The 25,008-nt window shown below is 35.6% G+C and overlaps 1 protein-coding gene and 1 long non-coding RNA gene across 5 annotated transcripts in view; one reads left to right on the top strand and one right to left on the bottom strand.

Annotated features, from left to right (window-relative positions):
- The window catches only part of LOC132220587 (uncharacterized), an 88,842-nt gene extending 75,097 nt beyond the window's left edge, over positions 1-13,745 (top strand). The window contains exons 2-3 of the long non-coding RNA XR_009449817.1: positions 11,591-11,649; positions 13,707-13,745. This is a non-coding gene — a long non-coding RNA (uncharacterized LOC132220587). The remainder of the gene's footprint in view (positions 1-11,590; positions 11,650-13,706) is intronic.
- Positions 1-25,008, bottom strand: part of PCDH7 (protocadherin 7) — a 427,194-nt gene that overhangs the window by 124,185 nt on the left and 278,001 nt on the right. The window lies entirely within an intron of this gene.

A 25,008-nucleotide genomic window follows, 5' to 3' on the forward strand; every position in this document is an offset into this window, starting at 1 on the left:
CCAACCTACACCATCTTTCCCAGCTCCCCTGAAATTGGATGTAGTCATCTGACTGTCTGGCTAATGTGATGTGGGGCCTAGAGATATGTGCCCCGTACAGCTGATGCGTTGAAAAAGGAAAGCATAGGCCCTGCTCCTCTTTTCTTTCCTTATGTCCTTGAAAAATTGAAAGGACCCCGAGCTCTTGGGAGAGGCTGAAACTACAAGATGGAAAGAGCCCGAGTCACTAAGTCCAATGGAAAGACACAGCAGAACATGGCCAGTCATGTTCTAAGCTTTTGAAAAGTCAGTCTATTAGGTTAAATCACTAATATGCAGGGGCTATTCATTACAACAGTTGTCTCATGCTGACCATGCAACTTCAGAATTTTTGTTTCAAAGTGATATACTCCTTTTATTTGGTTAGGAATTTTTCTTACCCATTTTGATCAGAGATAATCCCCGCAAGACAACTCTACGAGGGGTGTGGGGGAAATTACTAGTTTTTGTCTGCGCTGTGATGAATCTAGTACATGTTAGTCATGCCCTTCCCTCAGGGCTGCATGAGCTCATTCTGAAAAACAGTTGAAGGTGTCCTAATGAGTTAGAAGTAAGGACACCTAATTCTCTGGGCCCTTTGCATTTGGAGACCCCTTGCTCACACCCATTACTTGTCTGACAAAACTGGCAATTTACATCAAGATATATATTTTCTTTTTTCCAGGCATGGTTTTATCATACAGCCTGATTAAATATGTATGAATCATTTGGGTTTTTTTTTTTCTTCATTCATCATAATACTTTCCTAATGGGTTCTTTTCTTTTGAAATGTAGATAGAACAATAATGTAGTCCACAGAACACACATGTCTTGCTGGAGTTCCACCATTCAGAAAGCAAAGTAAAGGAAGGGAGGAGGAGACAAAAAAATAATCAATTTGGATAAGAATCTCTGCACACAATCAGTGGGTAGAAATCAATGTGAATCCTGTTCAAACACAGATTTCACAGTGGGAATATGTACAGCCCTGAATTACTCAAACAAATGGTTAGTGTTGCTGTGGATAATTGTAATGAGACCTGGATGGCATTTGTAGTAAAGCAGACAGAAGCCTACTGTTAATTCACTAAACCAAGACCGCCGGGGTGTTACAGCTTGTGCCACTTTATAGCAGATAAAGAATTTCGCTTCTGATGCTTCACCTCCCCTGAAAACCTATCCTCAAGCATTTCCCTGTCCTTCAACTGCGTTCTCTGTTCTGAAAGGTAGCACTGGGTGCTGGAGAGAGCTTAAGAGGTTTCAACAACTGCAGTGCCTCCCAAATTGACTGGTAAACTATGAAATGAAGCTTGATTTGTCCATAATATTTTATGGGATGTTTCAATATACAGCATCTCTAAACTGTTCATCTCTCTCTCTCTCTCTCTCTCTCTCTCTCTCTCTCTCTCTCTCTCACACACACACACACACACACACACACACACAATCATACACTTAGGCATTTCCGGAGGTCTCAGTGGATTTAGATTAGAGTCTCCTGTAGGGGTTCTGAGTAATTGCAGATTTGGGCTTAAACTTCTTATGCTACCAAAATATACCTGACTTAGAAGCCTCTTGTAAAAATTCAGAATACAATGGGCACAGCTTCAAGACTTTGCTTATATTTGTGAGATTGTAAATGACTACACCAAGAAAAGAAAGGGCTGGATAGCACCTATAGGTCCTGAACTGAAAGTCGCTAGGATGGTGCTATGCTATGAAGGTAAGGGTATGATGGTGAAGCGGTAGTTAAATGATACTGGCACATTTGTAGTTCGGAGGAAAATTGTTGGACAGAATTAAGAATGCTGTCTTGGACAAACTTAGTTCATCTATACTTGTAATTTGGTTTACGTTCAGTGACCTTTGTTTGCTATCAGAATATTTTATCACAAACTACACTGGAGAATATGGAGAATATTTTCCTGGTATTGATTCAGCTGAACTAAAAATAACACAGAGATAACTGATGATAGAGGAAGAAGCCCAAGTCAGGCTAAATGTATCAGAATTTTACAGGAAAAAAATTTCATTATCCTGTCAATCACCACATGCTGATAATCTTTTCCAGCCTTTCCACCAAGTTAATTAAGATTTTCAAATATTCCTCAATGCCAAAGTTTTGAAAGATTAGGTTTCATATTTTGATGTTCCAAATCTTAGAATTATTAAAACAGTCTTATTTCTAATTAAAACAAAGCTGGGATTGGCTTCAAGTTACTCAGGTAAATGGAAAGTTTTATTGCAGTAAGATTATTGGGTAGAAGTCTTATTATATTTGTTATGAATAAGAAATAAAGTCTCTTGTATTAGTAATTACACTTCTGTATTATCCTCAATACAAGTATCTTATATATTGACCAACACTGTACCTATAGTCAAGAATAGTATCAAAATATTGTAAACCATAAAACAAATTTATTTGTGTGCACCTTTATCTAAACATGATTTTAATTTTAATTTTCTATTCTCTGTATTGTCCTCACTACAGCAACAGAGTCGACCACACTGTTTTTTGTGTGCAATCATTGTTATAGTTTGGTAGTGGTGATGTGCATAGTGCTGTAGTTTGATTAATATTTATGTAAACTTTGTGTGTGTGAGAGCTCACACTTGGTGTCAGATGAGATGCATTACATACACATCCCTATCCATGTCTAATTGAGTCTAGCTATCTATGTGTGTGTGTGTGTGTGTGTGTGTGTCTGTGAAGTGAATTTTTCCTAAGCGACTTCACTTGTTAATTCATTTGGTAACTGAAACTTTATGCCATAAGCTTCAGAAAAGTAAAGATGCTATACTTCATTTCTTCTGTTCAGGATGTCTTCATTCAGGCAATTAGTAATTCTGAGGTCCCACTCTGCAATATGTGCTGGGACAGTTTATATGTTATATACCTACTAGAGGCCTGATGCACAAAATTCGTGCAAGAGTAGGCCTTCCTTCCCCCAGCTGCCAGCACCGACTTCCCTCTGGCACCGGGGATCCGGGCTTCCCTCACAGCCCGACTTCATCCAGAAGGTCGTCGGGAAGGACATCCAGTGTAATTAGCATATTACCCTTTTATTATTATACATGGGCCCTGCATATACAGTATATGACTGAGCACAGCTAACAAGGCTCTTGCCCTCATCGATCTTACATTATAACCTTCATAATTCTATGCACAGAACGCATTTAAATTGTTAAAAAATCACTTAATTCCATTTTTATGAATCACTTAAATTATCTCTCATGTTAAACATATCCAAAAACCATATAATTAAAAGTAGAATTTTGGAGGACTAAAAGGTCTAGACCCATGGTCGGCAAACTGCGGCTCGTGAGCCACATGCGGCTTTTTGGCCCCTTGAGTGTGGCTCTTCCTAAGCCTTAGGAGTACCCTAATTAAGTTAATAACAATGTACCTACCTATATAGTTTAAGTTTAAAAAATTTGGCTCTCCAAAGAAATTTCAATCGTTGTACTGTTGATATTTGGCTCTGTTGACTAATGAGTTTGCTGACCACTGGTCTAGACTATGTCTCGAAGTAGGCACACAGTAACTCCTTACTGCATAGCTTTTACAGTATGTGCACCACCTAGCCAGACTCTTTCATATCACATGTCCAATTTCTAACTAATTTTATTAAATGAATTATCACAGGATTAGCTAAACTACAAGTCATACATGTAGTTTATCCTTGCACATGATGCTACGCATGACAGCTGTCACTCACCACCAAAGCTGCTGTGTTGCATGGTTCCAAGGTCACCATGTCCTCTATGCAAATGGCAACCCTTGCACATATCCTTGCACATCTAGAACAGTGATGGCGAACCTATGACACGCGTGTCAGAGGTGACACGCGAACTCGTTTTTTTGGTTGATTTTTCTTTGTTAAATGGCATTTAAATATATAAAATAAATATCAAAAATATGTCTTTGTTTTACTATGGTTGCAAATATAAAAAAATTCTATATGTGACACGGCACCAGAGTTAAGTAAGGGTTTTTCATAATGCTGACACGCCGAGCTCAAAAGGTTCGCCATCACTGGTCTAGAAGCTCAATGTTGTAAGCAAATGGCATACAAAACGCGCATACACACACACACACACACACACACAGCCTTCCCCCACATACTACAAAACCACCCCTACATTCAACCAATTACCTTGAAAAACTGCATTGAGATTGTTCATGTTAGAACTTTTCAACTAACGTATCCTATATATTCACTCTAAGTATTCTTTAATTTAATTTTCTATGAGACAAAAGAATAATTTCTTCAACAAACCCTCCCCACCTTACTCTGATGCTACGCATGACAGCTGTCACTCACCGCCAAAGCTGCTGTGTTGCATGGTTCCAAGGTCACCATGTCCTCTATGCAAATGGCAACCCTTGGAGTTGCTCAATACACACCCATAGTTGAACCATAGGTTCAAATGATGACTCTTTCTTTCCTCCTGTCTAACATTAATAGTGGAGTTCTGTCAGCAAAGCTGTCTTTCAATTACTTGTTTTGCAAGCTCCTATAGCAAGTCAGATGCTTATAAAAATACCAGGAGCCAATTTTCAGAAAGACTGATTCCAAAAAGCCCCAAAGAATGTTTTAAACCCTATTTCGTACTCAAAACACTCTCTCTCTAAAGTGGTTTTAAAGACCCCTATCACCTTTGAAATCTAATATTCATGAATGTGTAGTTATTGTATTACCAATTATGGATATAAGTATATATTTTCTTTGGGTCATTTGGGAGTTTACACACGTTTTGCACATTAACTTGAAACTGTAAAGAAAACTTGAGCACTGGCCTTTAATAGGTGTTACTTGAATATCCTTGCACATTTAAAAAACACTTCATTACATTTTTATAATGATTGTTTGGATTTGGCAGGTAGAATGTTAGCCTTGAATAGTTTACTGCATTAAACATAATACATTATGTTACACCCACCATCCCAGGCCCATCCTCTTCTGCTGCCAGAAGCTATGTACATTGGTAACTGTAAACACACCATACAATTAATCTGTGTAAATTAATAAATGCATATATGAACATAATTAACATATTTGACTCTAAAATAAATTTGCTGGATTTTGATCTTTTATGTATTTTCTGAAGACTGATCTTATACAGGTCATCTAAACTTCAATTAGCTGTTTTTAGAGAACTTACAGTGGCTAAGGCATTATGCTAGGTAGTTTGAGTAGGAAAAAGATAAAACGAACATGGTCACTACCTTTGAAGATTTATAATATAGGTGTAAAGGACCCATATACGAACAGTTTTACTCTACTGGAAAAGAGTGTGAGTGACATAATACAGGCCTGGATAAGGCTTATGTGGGAGTTGAGAGTGAGGCAGATTCCGGGAAGTGTGAGATTTTAGAAGAATTAATGGAAGAGGTGGAATTTGAATTGGGCCTTAATGCAGGCAGGATGATTTTCAATGTCATGCTTGAAAAATATGTTATTATAGACATATTTTCATGGTAATTCTTGATTGATAAGAACAAAGTACTGTAGAGTTTGTATTATGTGTTTCCATTTGACAGACATATCACTTATTATGCCAATAAAATTTAAAGCATCACCTGGGTATTCACAGTGCACACTGTGAGGCTGTGTCACACAACTGTCATGGACTTGGCATTTCATCACAAAGTGCACACGTGAATCTGGACTAGCCTGGGTGCATTTGTTTGCACAGTGAAGTGACTGGTAGTTCACCGAGTTTATGCATTCTGATTTTCTGACAGAAGATGGGGCATGAAGTGGAGCCATTGCTATTATGAAAAGGAGCAGGTATACAACCTACAAAACTTTCTCATTGCATATCTGGGGAGTCAGTCATCAGTGTGTGCATTCAGGTGCACACAGGGTCCCCAGGTACTAGCATGGGAGACATGGCAAATACATCTTTATTGAAAAAACCTTGGTCAAATTTAAAATTAAATATTTATTACGTTGTTTATTCATTTATTAAATATAGATTGTCTTTGATAGGCCAAGCAAGACAATTTCTCTCTTTTCATTAACCTACATTCTAGTCTTGGGGATGCACATAAAAACAAATAAATAAATGCATACTCATTAGGTAGTGATAAATCCTGTGCAAGAAGTTAAAATAGGTACAGGATATGAAATTAATAAGGGGCCATTGAGGCTTCTTTAAAGTGACATTTACCTGAAAACTAAATAATACCCACTTCCCAAAATGACTAAAAGGAAATTTTCCTGTGATATCACTTAAGAAAATTATATTACTACCTTTTTAAGAAATTCATTACACATCTCAAGTTTTAAAGCTCTCTGTATTTCATTAGGAAGTGACAGAATAAAATATATTCTCATTTAATGTTTTGGCTATACATTTTGTAAAGATAAAATTAATGTGGAAATGCAAAAAAAAAATGTGTGATTCTTCAACTAGCCTATGTGCTATATGTTCCTTTCCCTTCCATTCCCATCAGTCATCTCATCTGTCCCCCACTTCTTCTCCCCTCCCTTCCTTCTCCTCTTCATTTCTCTTTTGTCTTTTGTATAGTCTGTTTTTATCTTTTTTTTTCCTATATAAAAATCTCACTAGGTATAATAAAAGTTGCATATAATAGGTTACCTATATAAACAACTAATTTCAAAATACATTAGTATAAGCCTTTGGGGGAAGTGTTACAGTAATGATTTCAGGTAATTTTTTAAATAAGGGTCATGTTTATACCATTATTAAATGTCTTCTTTTTAAATGATTCTCAAGTTCAATATATCTATATGTATTTTAGTCTTTAACAGCAGTATTCCAAGCATTTTCATAATTATGCTTTTGTGCCTGTTTTTTTCCTTCTTTCTGGCTAGATTATTTGCTGTAAATTTTAAATAGGCCACTTCCTCTTTTCTATAGCAATGCACATTTCTGTGTCAACCAGAATTTTAAATAAGTTTACACTATATTATGTACTTTAACACTGAAAACAAATTTACCATCCCCCCAATCATAATTTAAAATATGTTTTTTTGTTTCAAAAATCTTCATAAAGTTTTCTTTGCTGTATTAATCCTTTGCAAATATTAGCCTAAATTCTTGAGATAATTACTTGCAAATCCAAGCCTAAACTGGAAATCCCCAGAAAAAAATTGTTCTACTTACAGGAGGTTATAAATAACGTGAATGCTAATGTAACAGAATAGAATTCTATGTGACAGGACCATTATAAAATTCTCATTTCTTTTACATGTAAATCATAATATTCCAGAATTATCCAATTATTTTCTCCAAGACAGGGCCCTCCCTGTCCTTAGTAATTATAAAACATTGAATTTATGTGACAAATAATTAATAGTATTTCTCTGTATATATTATATTTATAGTCTACTTTCCCAGAGAAAGAACATGATATATATCTAGATACATTAGAAAAGAAAAAAGGTAGATGATAGATTAGATAGTTAGATAGTAGATAGATGATAGATAGATATGTAGATAGATAAATAGACAGATAAAAAACAAAGTCTGTCTGACAAGAGATTATGTTCTCTAGTTTTTAATGCACTCACCACAACCTCAAATGAAAACTTTTGAGATTTAAACTATAACCATTGTTTCTAATAAGATGATTTAGAGATAACTGAAATATTGCTAGATCATTTAATGACTGAATAAAGTATAACTTTTTAGTAAATATAATTAAAATATTTGACAAAAAGGCAAGCATTCAATGATAAAAATAATACCTCCTTTGTATTAATGTAACTTACATTATCATTTTAAAAATAGGTCTTAAGAAATCATTATATAGTGCAGATACTGTTTCCAAAAACTTAGAAAATACATTCCATTTTCTACATGTGGTTTGGAAATTTCCTTGACTAGTATAGTCTCAAATATTAATCTTAAGACAAGAAATCATATTTATAATTTTGAAATTTGGTAGTTACTTGATAGGTAATTACTATAAAGTTGAGAATTGACTAAACTGCACCTGATAATTCACTTTTTAAAAATTTTCAAATCCATTTTTGCTCCTACTCTTCTCTGTGGTGATCGTTTTATGGTTCCTACCTCAGGCTGCTACAGAGTTTCTGATTTAAAATGTGTGCCAACGTTAGAAAGTACTTTAATTGACGGGAAAGGAGAAAAGAAGGAAAGAAGAAGAGAAGGAAAAAGTTATTTTAAAGCCTGAGAGTCGATTAAAAGTATCAGTTATTAGCTTGTAATTCAAGCTACTTCACCAGACACATGCTTGGAAAGGAACCAAATATGAGGAATAAAAGATCCCTGCTGAATTTTACAAAAGACCAAGTTCCACGTGTCCATATTTCAATTCCATTCTGAATAAAAAAGCAATTTGATACACTTTCTTACAGCAGCAAGGTTCTTTAGTGCCTTCCTATAAAATGGCTTAATGCATTTTTATCTTCCTCTTTGATTTCTTTGATGAACAATCTACCAATACTTTCCACTCCTGCTACAAAGCCTTGACCTTATGGTTGTCCTTGTCAATGGAACTATTGTCCACTATTAACTTATTTTGGCTACAATGACTAACTGAGAGATAGGATATATATATGTATATATTATCAGAATCCACACAAAAAGTAATGGGCTTGATATTTTGTGTATGCCCAAGACAGAAAAGAACTCAGCTATTTGGATATGGAGAAATATATACATTTCAACATATTTAACAAGGGAAGAGAAGGAAATTAGCATTTATTTTGTATCATATCCATATAATACATGTGTTTCCAAATTGCTCTAAAGTTTGGAATTATCATTTTAATCATTTAATGTATTTAAATACAGATAGAGAAATGAAATTCAAAATTATCAAATTCTATTTGCCAGAGTTATCTTTATTATTTCCTGTGGGGGGAGGCCTTATTGAACATGCTCCTAGATGTCTTGATTTGAAGCATATGACAAGAGTTGAAAATCAGATAAATTAGCTGTTCAAATTTTTTTTTCAGAATGCTTAATAATATTTTTTTTAATGTGAGGTGAAGGACAAAAATGTTTTTAATATAAAAGTATGATCTCTGAGTTAGAGGGCTTCTAAAAATGTAATTTTGACTTTTAACTCATGATATCAAACAGGAGAGATAATTAGATCAAGTTCAAGTTAATTCTTATTAATTAACCTCAGATAATTCATTTCGACCTGCTGCAATCAGTAAGAAAAACGTTAACTTTAAAAAGTAAAGAGTAAAGAATTACAGAAACAAGCAAAAGAATGCTCCATTAGGCCTAAACAAAAGAGGGTTTGCACAAACGTGCTATTTACATGTAAGCCTTTCATTTCCCTTAGGTTCCTAACTCTTAATAGAGTCCCACAGCAGCAAGATTGGTTTGAGAAATCAAGAAAAATGCTTATATGGTGCTCATCCAGGCATGAATTTCAAAACCCTCACAGCTTTATAAATGTGAATGTGGATTGCTTCTGCTCTCAATACATTTTTCTCAATACAATAAGAAGGACAATATTCCAAGTTTGAGGTTTATACTACAAGGCAGTTTTGCAGGCATAAGAAACTGTTAGAGTCTTATGGTTCTGCTGCAACTCATTTCCCCCTCCTCCTTCCTAGTGTATAATTCAAAAGTGTCGAAGCTAGTTTTTATCTAAGCTCCCCAAAATATTCACCTTTGGCCCTTTGTCAATAAAAAGAGAAAAGTTTTACCTCCTAAGAATTGCTTTCTGTAGTTTTACTTGAAAATTCATCTTGACCTCAGCAGTCAATGAATAACAACTACGCAGTTCCCTCTCTAGCACCTAAGGAATGTACTTCTGGCAAAATGAAAGGTGGGGTTTGTTTCAGCATAGAGAAAATCTTAAATTTTCTGAAAATATCCCAATACATAGCTGTTCCATATATCAGGGATACAGAGATGGTAGACATAGGAAAACATTTCCTGACAAGAATATAATTAATTGAAAATTAATGACAAGTCTCTAATTCTCATAGTGATTGGAACTGTAGCCAATTAAAAGTCATCAGAACTTTAGACTGGTTGGTGTAGCTCAGCGGTTGAGCTGTGAGCCAGGAACCAATAGGCCACTGATTCAATTCTGGGTAGGGGCACATGCCCGGGTAGCTGGCTAGATGCCCTGGGTGGGGTGTGAAGTAGGCAGCTGATCGATGTTGTTTCTCTCTCATAGATGTTTCTATCTCTATCCCTCTCCCTTCCCCTGTCTCTAAAAATGTCAATTAAATGTATATATTTTTGTTTTCTTTTTTTTTAAGAAGTTGATATAATTGTTGGTGGTTTCTGCTATGACTCCTAGAAGGCCTTATGCAGATTTTGTGGTTTCTCCATACTAACAAAAATACGTATACAATGTCTGTGTGTCTGTGTGTGTGCCTGTGCCCCCTCCATCTTCATGTGAATCAGTTACTTTCTAGAACATTCTATTTCTTTAAGACATTGCAAACAGCTGCTTCACTATTTCCACTAATTGGACTGAGCCTTCCAACACCGAAAAGTGTAAGCAAGTGGAACAGATGGCCTAAAATAAATGTTGTTCTGTGAAAGTGGTATGTTTGACAATTTATTACCAGAGGAAAGCTGATCTGCCATCTTAATCTATAAGATTAGACATTCTACAATGTTTTGATGTTAATATTTTATATTTTAATTGCATAGAACCAATGGTATAGAAAATTAGGTTCATTTTCAATGTCTCTTATTTATATGTTAATGATTTTCCAAAATATCTCTCTGTTTTGACCAAGTGCCTAGACTGAACTATGTCTAGGTGCGAAACGCTTTGGTCTATCATTTGATGGAATGTAGAGTGTGGCAGAGGAGGTAATGGCCAAGGGACTTATCTAAAATTACATAACCCTGTACATTTGAGAATGTGGTGAAAAGAAGTTAAGAGCTGAAGTTGAAAATAGAAGAAATAAGAACTACGTTACCTTAGGAAAACTTTTCCCTTCAAATTACTTTTTGAGGATGTTCTTTAATACAAACTTTACTGAACTGTAGAAAAGGAAAAGGATAGATTAAGTAGCATGGAAATAGGTAGGTGTAGGCATTAGGATAATAAAATGTGGTCCATTTGGTTTTAGAAACTAGGACAAAGAGGTTAAATTGGATCTTCTAAGGATATTTTACAGCTGTTATTCTTTAGGGGGAAACCCTGTAAATTAACAAGAGAAAGTCAGAAATAGAAAGGAATAGTAATATTAATTTAAAATGTTTGTAGTAGTTTATTTTCATCATATCGCCCAGGAAACCTAGCTTATAAAACAAACAACAAACAAACAAAAAAACATGCATCCAGAGGGCTAATTCCTAGACCTACAAGCCAAACATTTGGCCCTGATCTGTGAGAATGGGACTTTTCAAAGTAAATCATTCACGTTAACCAAGTTAAATCAGTCTGTGTTTCATGAAACAATGCCAAAAGCTAAAATTTAAAAATTGTTCCCCTAAGTAATACACGAACAAAAGAATGGACAGCCAATAAATATATCTCAGAGTCTGAAAAACACTGAATCGTGTAAAGAAAATGGTTAGCACCTCGCTGGAATTTCTTTTCTCCCATCATTCATTTGACTAATGTACCTTTTCTCCTCTCCAGCTGCTGTGCAGAGTGTCTGCCTTCTGTCCCAGGATCTCATCATCTGCCGCCGCCCACAGGTAATTTTCTGACTGTTTCTGTTTATTGTCAACTTTCATGACATTCCCCTCCTACCCCTGCACTCCCTCCCCGAGCCATGCTACAGAGATTAAGTAGCGTGCAAAGGCAGGGAGCACCAGGGAAGTTTCTTTCACAATGAGGCTTCAAGGTGCAGCATGTTCAGGCAATAAGGACAAGAGAGCTGATTCTGTCATTCTCTTTTCAATGGAGCTTCAAGGGTAATCAGCGTGAGGTTGACTTTGAGTCCAGAGGTCATACACTAAAGCTATTACAAATGATTTAATAAATACATATTTAATTATTGAATCACTTTAAGTGCACTATTTAATTTCTTTACCACAGATGGCACACAATTACTAGATTTACTCAGGTTTCTCTAAGTAATTTCCATTAGCATATACGCTCTGTCCTTTCCCCCCCTGAAGTTGAAAACTCTGCCAATATTAACTGTGTATTAAATATTGCCAGAATATTTTTTAAAAAACCACATGCCTTCTAGAAACTGCATCAAAACATACAAAAATACTACCTCACATTTTAAAGAAAAATATGAAAATTGGACTTCTTGTTTATATTTATATTAACATTTTATAGTGTATTCTTTTACACTGTGATACTCTTCACTATGAAATCAACAAGCCTACTTCTACACCAAATTTGCAAGGAAAAAAATAGAGGAAGAGAGGAATAAATGGAATTTTTCCAAACTCAGTCAGCCATTCAAAGTTGTTGAATAATATATAAAAAAAGCATGTATTGTATATGCACTAAGTACCAAGCAGTCTACTCTATAAGCACCAGCTAATTTACTATCCACAAAAATTCAAGAGAATGTTATAATTATTACCTCCATTTAATAAATGAAAAACTGAGACAATGAGAGGTATGTAGTTTTCCAAGTCCCTCAGCCCCTAATGTGAGATTGGGTCCATATGGTGAGAACTACCTTTAGTGCTGTAACCTCTATGTTATACAAGTGCCCCACCTCTAAGCTTGTAGTGTAGATTTCTCTAAGATAATTTCTACTAGTTTTCCCCTAGATTGGAGATTTTCCATTGTTTTCATTGCAGGGCATGCATCAACTAATTACTAAAATTCTGCAGCACACCAAGAAATATATTTTATTTTGCCAATCTGACTCCCAAAAAAGCCATAATTTTGATTCATTCACACCAGACTGCTATTATTATGTTGGCTGCTGTCATTTTTTGTTTTTTGATTTTTGTTTTTAATTATTATTATTTGACAATCTATAGGAAAAGAGGTCAGTGCCCCTGACTAAATAGTTAGATATTGCTTGTTTTAAAAAGTCTTGCTGGCACACTGGTTAAAAATTGCTGCTCTAGATGATTAGTAGGGTCTATTGATTATATCTGCTTTTCTTTTTAAAAAATCTACAAATATGATAGGTTATTAAAATAGCTTTGTGTAACAAGACATTTTCTACTAATTCTATAAGGTTTTGCTACTTGATGAAGAATAATTAGAATTCACATTGTATGTGAATACATTTCAGAACTTTTCATGCATCTCTTCTGAATTAAAACAAACACAAAGAAAGCTATGCCTAAATAGGTGTCTTCCTTTGATCACAGCTACCAGGAGCCTCAGCTAAGATTGCAATAGTTTGATTTGATTATGGTTTTCTTTTAACTCCCTTCTTCCCCCTTTAAACAATTTTGGTTTTATCTTTCAAAAATTAGGTTCATCATTTTCAGGTCTGTTTATTTGTCTTTAAAAAAATGTGTTACTAGCTTCAAATCCCTTTTTAAAAGGACAAAAAGATCTGAATATATGGAAGTGAAATGTTATTGTTAAATTTTTAGGGGCCTATAATCTGATTGATTTTAATCCTAGAATGTGCAATTGATTTTTTTAAAGCCAATTAATGATATTTAATTTAATGACTCTAAAAAATGTCTAGTTCCTAGTAAGAATAGCCACACTTATTAAGCTTTTGTGCCAGGCACTGAGCTAAGTACTTTACATATATTATCTCATTTAATTCTCATGACAAGTATAGGAAATAGGTATTATCATGATCTCCATTTTGCAGATGAAGCAGGAGGCTCAAGATGAACTTGGCCAAGGTCACACTGCTAGTAAGTAATGAAGCTAGACTGGAACTCAGGAAATTAGATTCAGGGTTGACCTGTTTACGACACAACTCTATACCAGCACCATCCAAGCAGAATTTTCTGTGGTGATAAATAATGAAAAACTACATTCTTGATGAATTCCAGAGGGAAGGCAGCGGTGGGGGGAAAGATACGGAGGAATTAACTGAGAATTTATATGCATATCTGCATAGCACATGGTCACAGACAATAGTATGGTGAAGGCCTGGGAGGGGTCAGGGTAGGATGGAAGGGATCCATGGGAAATACATACACACACACACACACACATGCACACACACACAAAGGAGACATTTGTAATACTTTCAACAATAAAGATAAATTTAAACAAACAAAAAAATTAATTTCATATTTTATTTAATTTTAATTAGTACAAAATAATAGCCATATGTTAGATGGTGGTTACCATATTGGATAGAGCTGTTATATTGCCTGTGTGCTATGTTTATTCTACAAAAATATATACATCAGGCCTGTTTCTGCTTCTAATCATAAAATAGTAAAATTTATTCCTCTGATTTTCAACAAAGTAATATTTAAAAAATGAAAAATAATCATAGATGTCTTTGAAATCATAGTATGACAATACCCTAACAGAATATGTTACTAGGGAGAAAGTCCATGCACACTTTTTTGCTTCCCTAACTTTTTCACAGAGAAAAACTATTTTGAACCTATTTCTTCCTCCTTCAAAAAGTATCCTTTTTAGAATAAAAGGTAGTGTGCTACAATACTGATTAATGACTTTTTTAACTTCCTGGAGTGAAAGAAGCATTTGAGGGCAGGTGGCTGTCATTCATCCCTGCACAGTGGCTGTGCCTGTGGCCCCTCCGTTCAGTGCATTCCCTTCCATCCACATCCCTCTTAGTGCTCAACCTTATGGCTGGGAAGAGGCTCACAGCACATAAACGCGAAAAAGTGTGGCTTCCAGCTTTCCAAGCCTCCCCATTATACTAGTAAATAGCTGGAGAGACACATAGTTCCTCATTTTAAAACACACACAAAAACATCAATAATAGGTAAAACAACTCACATCGGGCAAAGGACCTAAATAGAAACTCTTGGAAAGAGGACATACTACAGAAGGCCAGGAGACATGAAAACATGCTCAAAGTCACTAATCATTTGAGAGATGCAAATCAAAACGACAATGAGGTACCACCTCAGTCCTGTCAGAATGGCTATCATCAACAAATCAACAAAGGAAAAGTGCTGGTGAGGATGCGAAGAAAAAGGAACACTCATACACTGCTGGTGGGAATGCAGACTGGTGCAGCGACTGGGGAAAACAGTATGAAGTTTCCTCAAAAAATTAAAATGGAACTCCCATTTGACCCAGTGATCCCACTTCTAGGAATATATCCCAAGAAGCCAGAAACACCAATCAGGAAGGACATATGCACCCTATGTTCATAGCAGCACAATTTAAAATAGTTAAGATTTGGAAACAGCCTAAGTGCCCATCAGCAGATGAGTGGGTTAAAAAGCTGTGGTACATCTACACAATGGAATACTATGCTTCTGTAAAAAAAGAACGAACTCTTACCATTAGCAACAGCAGGGATGGACATGCAGAGCATTATGCTAAGCAAAATAAGCCAGTCAGAGAAAGAGAAATATCATATGATCTTACTCATTTGTGGAATAAAGTGAACCACATAAACTGATGAACAAAAATAACCCAGAGATGCAGAAGCATCTAACTGACTGTCAAATCTCAGAGGGAAGGCAGGGGTAAGAGATCAACCAAAAAATTGTATGCAGCACATAAGCATAACCAATGGACACAGACACTAGGGGGGTGAGGGCATGTGCTGGCAGGTGGGAATGCAGACTGGTGCAGCGACTGGGGAAAACAGTATGAAGTTTCCTCAAAAAATTAAAATGGAACTCCCATTTGACCTTGGTGGCCGGGGAGAGGTCAATGGGGGGAAAAGGAGACATATGTAATACTTTAAACAATAAAGAATTTTTTAAAAATAATAAAACTTAAAAAATTTTAATAAAGCAGAGCAGTATTACCAAGTTATTTTACACGATAAACCATTTGAAATTCAAGAGACCCAGCACTCTGTAGGCCAAGTACGATGAACTGCACTCACTTGAAAGGGGAAGTTAATCTCAAAAATCTGACTTGCCCAATTTTCATTGAAATACTATTTCACACAGTGAACTTGCCAATAAAGAGTTTAGGAATTTATTTTATTTTTTGCATTTCCCTTGTCCCCTCCCTTTTTTAAGTTCTGTGTATTCTGAAGCTAGACTTGTTGGTTCAGCCATTTAGCTGTGTGACCTTTGGAAAATTAATTAATCATTCTGAGCTTCTGTTTTCTCATCTTAAAAAAGGGAATAATATAGTTCCTAATTCATAAGATTGTTGAAAATACTGAGTTAATAGAGAGTACACCAAAAGTGCCTGGCCTACAGAAATAAATGTTCATATGTTCAATAAATATGAAATACTATTATAAACTTTTTTTGTTAATCAGTCTCAGAGCTTATTTTAATACTAGAGGCCCAGTGCATGAGATTCGTGCCATGGGGGTGGGGGGTCCCTCAGCCCGGCCTGTGTCCTCTCACAGTCTGGGACCCCCTTGGGGGATGTCCGGCCGATGGCTTAGGACATTCTAAGCCATCGGTCGGACATCCTTAGCACTGCCACAGAGGCAGGGGCGGCTCCTGCCACTGCCACTGCTCTGCCAGCCGTGAGCCCAGCTTCTGGCTGAGGGGGAGCACCCCTGGTAGTCAGTGCATATCATAGAGACGGGTCGTTTCACAGTTTGGTTGATTTGCATATTACCCTTTTATTTAAATAGGATTGCCTATACCTATAGTCTAGTAAATAAAGGATTTGTTGCCTTGTATTGAGAATTAGTTATCACATGCATGTCTGGCTTCTTCCTGATTTTTTAATTTAGGCTAAGGTTTTATCTATTATTTATTAATTTACTTATTAATTTATCTCTCATCTAAAAATTTACCATAAGGCAGCACATAGGCTATAACGATCAGTTACATACAGGATGAGGCCAATTGTGTCCCTCCAATGTGCCATTTTTTAACAGATGGAAAAGAGTTCCCTCAGCCACTAGATAATGGAAATATGGTGCCAACAGCTGTGAAGTACATTTATTTCTAAGCCCATAAAGAAGTTCTTTGAAACCTTTGCAGGATTTGTGCATTTGCCCTTCTGGGACTTAGACGAGTTTCAGGAGAATGGTCTTATTGGTCTATATAACCTAAGCTACTGGTGCCGGGTCTATACAAAAGAGAAGCAATCCTGTTTCATTCGTGTAACGGGTTTCACATATTGTATGAGCAAGGAAAAAATGAAGGTTAGGACACATTGAGGGCAGTTGCAATTTCTAACGAAAAAAAAAATTACTTTTTTCTTTATGGTGAAATGATTACAGTGTAGAAGCTTCTTTCAGGCATCATCCTGGCAGAGAGAAAAGCTTCTCAGTGAGTAAGATACTACTTAAGATTCACTCTGTATCTATTCATTGTCCTTACAAGTAAAATCTTTCCCTTGGAAACTCTGCAGAGTAGAAAGAATCTAAAAGTTACACATTATAATGAAAGTATGCTTCTGGCAGGGAAGTGGGGAGGTGGTCAAAAGGCTTAAGACACAGAAACACTTGGTAAGTATTTTAAAATAAATTGTAAACAAGCAGATTTATTTATTCTGTACCAACGGTGCCTTTTCAATATGTTTGCATGTAAGTGAAAAATGTGAAAATAGCTACTGTTCTTAAAGGGATGCATTTATCTATGGAAGTGTTAGGGTTTAAGATAAAGTCATCTCCTCAGAGCTAAAGTTTAAAGTAATTAAAAAATATAAATTACATTTCTTCTGACCTCAAGGAGAGAGGCACAGGCTGGCATCAGCACAAGCCGTGCTCTCAGCGGGAGAATTATGATTATAAATGGAACAGAGCTTCAGATATTACGGGAATGCACATGTTAAAATATTTGGGTCTATAATTATAGACAGAATCAATATAACAGATACAAACATCATTCTCTCCCCCTGGTTTTTCTGTGAAATTGAGCTGAGACTACCTCAAGGAATAATTATGTCATGCCAAAATTGCAGTTTGCATTAATTGGTAAAGCATAGTTCTGCTTAAAGAAATATTCTACTTTAGTGAACTTTTGTTATTGGTTTAAAATAGGGTGGTTTTTTTTCATTTTTGGCTTTTAGCTCTATTCCTATTCAAGGCATGCATTTGGAAACTAATTTTGTTAGCATCATTGCATAATTCCAGGCCTCTATTCTCAAGACCCATCTAAGGAGAGACTATAACTCTTGCAAGCTTATTTATGATAATTTACTTTAAAAAAAAAAAGGTCTGCATTAAATTGGTGCACTGTCAATGGTGCACTGAAACTGTTGAGCTATTAATGCTATTCAATCATGCACGTTGCTGCAAATAGCAATAGTCTGATTTGGAACTGCGCGAACATGTACTGCGTGTGAAATGCACATGGTGCCTGAATGCTTATCCTTTCATCCCCTTGAGAGATGAAACTGCAAAAAATAAATTTTGACCCAAAATCATGCCTGTTTTAATTGACCACATAAATATCTATTTTTTTCTGGTAACATTTTTCAAGTACAGGCACTTATAAGTATCTTGGTGAAGGAGGTTAAAAAAAATAGAAAGAAAAAAGCCAGATGAACAGAATTTGTAGGGGTGGAAGTGGGGGGAGGATTGTTTGCTATGGTAGTTTACAATAGGAAAGCAGCTTGCTCTACATATTAAAAGAATCTAGTACATTCTACCATATTAGCTCAGCATACTTGTGCATTATTTTCAGGGGCTTATAATTATTTTAAATAGTCCAGTCCAAAGGATGCTTTTGTTAGTTTCGTTGTTGTGTACAATTGGTTAATTGGATTTCAATATTATACTTGTTAAGAAAATAATTACTGTGTTGATCATAGAAGTAGGGATAAATATTTCTGTTCCCAACATCAAATATAAACATAATACTAAAATGTCCCTTCATTTATTGAACTACTCTCAACAATAAAATTAACAAAAAAGGTACTGTTCTAAACAGCTTGTCTGGAATCAGCTTTTAGCTCACTCTTTCTTTCTTCACCTCATGATCTGATAACTGTTAGTAGGTGTGCTTTCTAACTTCCTTCTAAAATGCAAATCCATGCTGGTAAATGCATGTGTGAGCTGATTGGTTGAATAAAAGTTTGAGTCTCTATCCATTGAAATAAATACATATATATGATGATCATCTGACACATCAAGTATTTAACTGTATAGATAAAAACAATCAAAAGCTCAACAAAATTTGAGGTTTGATTTATTGAAGGCATGCCATATATATAATGCCTGAACTTGTACAATGATTATATATGACTAGAGGCCTGGTGCACAAAACTTCATGCACTCAGGGGGGTTCCTCAGCCCAGCCTGTGCCCTCTCACAGTCCCTTGGGGGATGTCCAACTGCCGGCTTAGGTCCGCTTTCCTGAATGGGCCTAAGACGGCAGTTAGACATCCTTAGCACTGTTACAGAGGCGGCGGCTGCTGTGCTCGCCAGCCATGAGCCTGGCTTCTGGCTGAGTGGTGCTCCCCTGTGGGAGCGCACTGACCACTAGGGGACAGCTCCTGCATTGAGCATCTGTCCCCTGGTGGTCAGTGCTCATCAAAGCGACCAGTCGTTCCACTGTTCAGTTGATTTGCATATTAGCCTTTTATTATATAGGATGGCATATAAAAGCATATGTTTCATGTTTTATTATCAGACAATTATACTAATCTCTAAACCAATTTTAAAATATATTCTTAAAAATGTTTCAGAACTCAAACCTACAAACACAATATTTGTCTTATAATTTTTTTTTTTATCCACCGGCTTTTGTTATAGGTGATCCAATATCTAGTCAACTTTCCTTATTATAATCCTTGGAAATGATAGTGTATATTAGTGTTAAATAATTATTAGCTACACGCTATCATCAACATGCTTTTATTCTACACTACCACCACTCAGGGTTCTACTTTCACCATCTAATTTATATAGTTTCAGAAGTTTCACCATCACAAGTATGTATATATGTGTATAGATAGATTCCAAAATACATGTGACATGCCACCATAGTGGACAGATGAGTCAACACCAGGACAGTGATAATAGCACCTCCATGTTGTCACCATTTTCTAGGTATAAGAACTACCATTTTGGGATACACTATTTTCTTGTTCCAAACTCAGTTTTACTAGATTTTATATAGATAAACCTGGTGCTGTTTTGTTTTCCTTCTTTTCTTTTCTTTGTGTCCATGTTTTGTTTGGGAAGAAGAATAGAAGGGGGGCACAGAGAATGGAGGACAAAAGAAAAAGAAAGTGAGATAGAAGATATGAGAAGAAAACAATGGACAGATGTGTCCTCCCATTTAATCAGCCTCATACTTATGTTACCCTTTTCGTCTTTTCCCCATAAAAACACAAATAGCATAACTAAGTCTTATATAGCATCAGCCAAATTTAAACCCTCAGAGAATAATTTTCCAGGATCATTTAAATGCCTGTGCTGGTGAAATATAAGAATCAACTAGTTTGTTGTGCTTAAGATATCAGGTTTTAGGAGCAGAGTAACTGAAGGCCAATATAGGCAGATATGAACTGGATGTCTGCCTATATTTGAGGACCTTCGTATAGGGCAGTGATGGCGAACCTATGAGACGTGTGTCAGAGGTGACAGGCGAACTCATTTTTTTGGTTGATTTTTCTTTGTTAAATGGCATTTAAATATATAAAATAAATATCAAAAATATAAGTCTTTGCCCTAACTGTTTTTGGCTCAGTGGATAGAGCGTCAGCCTGCGGACTGAAAGGTCCCAGGTTCGATTCCGGTCAAGGGCATGTACCTTGGTTGCGGGCACATCCCCAGTGGGGAGTGTGCAGGAGGCAGCTGATCGATGTTTCTCTCTCATTGATGTTTCTAGCTCTCTATCCCTTCTCACTTCCTCTCTGTAAAAAATCAATAAAATATATTTTAAAAAAATATATGTCTTTGTTTTACTATGGTTGCAAATATCAAAAAATTTCTATATGTGACACGGCACCAGAGTTAAGTTAGGGTTTTTCAAAATGCTGACACGCCGAGCTCAAAAGGTTCGTCATCACTGGCATATGGAGACTGTCTTTGTTCCTAATTGAAAACCCCTTTCGAGTATAAAAAAGACATCCTCCTAGCTTTACCACCTACTGACCTTATTTTCTAAATATTAAATTGACAGCAGAAATCTATCACTGTTTTCTGCAATCCTGTAAAATCTTTCCCACTTTAGCCTTCTCAACTGCAAAGAACTCCAGATGGGACCATGAAATTTTTGCAAGTTCCACAGCACATAATTTTGTTCAATAGAGTTATTATGCCACACACAGCTGTATACTGCCACATAAATGAGCACATGTGCAATAGAATTCTTGTATTATAAGTTTTATAAGACCAAAATGGAGATTATACAGCCATACACAATAATTTATTCGAAACATCAACATGTGCGTTGCTCTAGGGTTACACAAATGGTGCCATTCCTTTTCCAAGAGAAAACGTTTGTCATTTAATATTCAGTATTAACACAAATGTTTTCCTCAGAATTATAATCTAAATTAGGTGCTTTAAAATCCATCAATAGATCATTAACTTCTTACTTCAACATATTAGATCTATAGAAGAATCAATTCTCCCTAACAATGGTGAGAGAACCTAATCACTCTCTAAATTTACTTTTAATTAGCATCATCTGCATTAATTGGTGTAGCTGATAGCAAAGCATTACAGTGCATTGCTATATTATATGTGAAATGTAATATATCTGTTGGTCCCATGTCTCTTCAAAGGAACCTTGTCCATTTTTTTCCTGCATTCCCTTAGTAAATATTTTTAGATGTGTTGCTCAAGAATTTTCTCTGGGAAACTACATGTGGCTATTTTAGAGTTTCACCATTCAAATAAGCTTCCAGGTAACTAGTGGGTCTTGGTTTCCTCTGCAGGTTTTTATTCTCCTCAATCTTCTTCCCCAAAATTCACCAATTCTTGGCCGTTTTTGTATGATAAAAAGGAAATTCTGTGCAAATAGCAAATAGCTGAGAAGGACGAAATCTGCCATTTATTGCCAGTGACTGTTCTGTTTTTAAGCATTACTTTTTTCATAATCACTATAAAAGGCAATATTTTTATTATCCTCAGTGGGGGAGATGCAAAAAAAAGCACACAAATACACCTCAAGTAATTTTCTAAAGGTAGCACAGCTAGTGTGCATAGCCAGAGAGTATTACGGATTGTTCTAGGCCATAGCCACAGTCCAGGTCCTCTGACCCCAAACTCAAGGCTCTTTCCTCCACACCACGTATCCTAATGACGTTTCAGCCTCTAATCAAGCTCCTTAGCTGTAGGGATAAACTACAAGCACATTAATAACAGATCACCCGGTCAAATAAAGACCAAAAAATCGATCTAATAAGACCAATTCCTGACATTTGACCAGAAACCTCTAACTTTGTAATGACAGCTTCCTGACCAATTTAAACATTTTCAACAGTACGGCACTCTTTTGGGCGTAACTCTCCTCTCATATATCCTATCTCATTTAAAGATACCACTTTTCACTTAGTTACCTAAAATAAAATTTTAAGCAGTTCCTGATTCTTCCATAGGACTATCCCCAAATCTCAACAATTCCTTAATTCTGGGGGTTTAGTTCTGGAAATATATTTCTAAGGCAGTTGCCTTCAAATATTAGTATATTTCTGATTCCCCACAGGACTTGTTAAAACATAGGTTGCCTAAAGTGATAACTATGTTTAGTACCTTGGTGATGGTATCATAGTTGTATGCATATGTCTAAACTCAACAAGATATATACATTGAACATGTACAGTTTTTGGTTATCAACTGTGTTTCAATTAAACTTTTTAAAAAAGGTTGCTACCTCAGAAGTTTTGATTCAAAAGCTCTGGGATGAGGCCCTAGAGAGCTGGCATTTTGGCAAGTTGCCTGGTGAATACTTCTGATTTGATGACCACCTTTTAAAAAAAATACATATTTTTATTGATTTCAGAGAGGGAGAGGGAGAAAGAGATAGAAACATCAATGATGAGAGAGAATCATTGATCAGCTGCCTCCTGTGTGCCCCACACTGGGGATTGAGCCTGCAACTAGGCATGTGCGCTGACCGGGAATCAAACCGTGACCTCCTGGTTCATAGGTCAATGTTCAAACACTGAGCCACACCGGCAGGGCTAATGACCACCTTTTGAGAAGCACTGACCCAGTGCATTCTTTCACACCATGTATACAGATGCTGTGTCATGATTTCATCATATCTTGGCCAGATAATGACAGAAAATATCCATCTTCACCTTTCCCACCCCCATCTATTCTTACAATTTTAATGGGTAAAAACAAAATTATAAAGCTATACAACTAATTAATATCTCTTCAATGGTAGGCCATTGTGCAGAGAGCTGTGTTCCTTGCATCAATTCTTGCCTTAATCTCAACCTGGCCAACTTCTTTTTAACTTTCAAAGTCTATTGCAAGGTCATCGTTCTTTTGAAATATATCTAGCTTCCCCTGGCAAAGTTCATAATTTCCTAGTCTGATTTCCTACTGTGGTTAGTACTAGCTATATTAAATTTATTTATATGTTATTTAATGTCACATTTGGTCCTTTTAGGAATTTATTTATATTTTCCTAATTATCCTCTAAAAAAAGAAAATTTAACAATCTTTAGGTACTTCGTAATTTTTTTCTAGCTCCTACACCCCAATTAAAATTAAGAGAAAAAATATATAATTTGTTTGGCCTGCTGACTTCCCTTTATTAAGTGTTCTTTAAAAAGGTCTTGATTGCAAATATATCATTCAGCCTATATCATCATCTCCACTACACTGTTAATGCTGAGCTGTACTGAGGAAAAAGTTCAATGTTATCTGCATGAGTTCAGAAAGAAACTTGTGTAGGCATGTGTCTGTGAGATCCAAATGTCTAAACCAATACAGTTATTTTTGTGTTATTTCAGTCACTCTCTTTAAATATATACAGATCAGATTTCATCTTGATGAACGCTTCAAGATTTGGCCTCATTTCAACCCTCAGTTTTAAGGATTTTACCCAATGCATGAACATTAGAAATTTGCTACCATCCACACTTATATGTTCTAAATAATATAAATATAGTCTAAATCTATTAAAAGACATATCCTATACTGAATCCATTTTAAAACCTAATAAAGCTTTATCCAACTTGAGATTGAAATTATTATGAACTAAATTTACAACAAAAACTTTGTTTTACATATCACAACTTATTAATATTACTTACATAATTTTTAAAAATAACCATTTATAAGTTAAAAAGAGAATTAATTGTGTTAAGAGATTATAAAATAAATTTATTTTGGCTTCTTCAATCCCTTTTATTTTATTTTATCTATCTTTAGCTAATACATTTTCCTAAAAATTACCTACATGGAAATAATGCAAAGCTTTCAGAAATAAAGTTGCTTTAATAACACTGGTATAAACAAAAAGGAAAGAAAAAGATGCAAAGGAAGAAACATCCAGCCTGTATTTTGTGTTTAAACCACTGTATTTAGAGTTCACTGATTTTACTGTTATACCTCTGTGGCAATTAGTATGTACTTTTGCTTAGTCCGATAGGTAGGGTAAATTAACTGTTTTCTAAGTCTAGGTAAACCATTTTCATTACTGCAAAGAGGAAAGCATTTAAATAATATAATTCAGAATATAACATCTTAAAAGTTGTGTTTCATTTAAAACTATGAATTATTACCTTTGGAAATCTTTGAGTCTTGTATAAATATGCAAGGGCCAAGTATGACTCCCAAGCACTACTCTCATCAATTATCTTTTGATTAAGCTTCATTATCACCCAATATTATAATAGCAACAGTAAAAATTGTGCTAATCAACTATATAGTTACTCTGAGTATTCTCAAGGGATTGATTTCAGGACTCCAAACATCAAAATCCTGAGGTGCTCCAGTCTCTTATATAAAATGGTATTGCCTACGCACATCCTCTGGTATAATTTAACTCATCTCTAGATTACTTATAATACCTATACATTGTAAATGCTATGCAAATGCTATGTAAACTATGTAAATAGTTGTTAAACTCTATTTTCTAGGGAATAATGACAAGGGAAAAAAAAGTCTGTCC

The sequence above is a fragment of the Myotis daubentonii genome, chromosome 1, assembly GCF_963259705.1.
Source record: "Myotis daubentonii chromosome 1, mMyoDau2.1, whole genome shotgun sequence".
Classification (NCBI taxonomy): Eukaryota; Metazoa; Chordata; class Mammalia; order Chiroptera; family Vespertilionidae; genus Myotis; species Myotis daubentonii.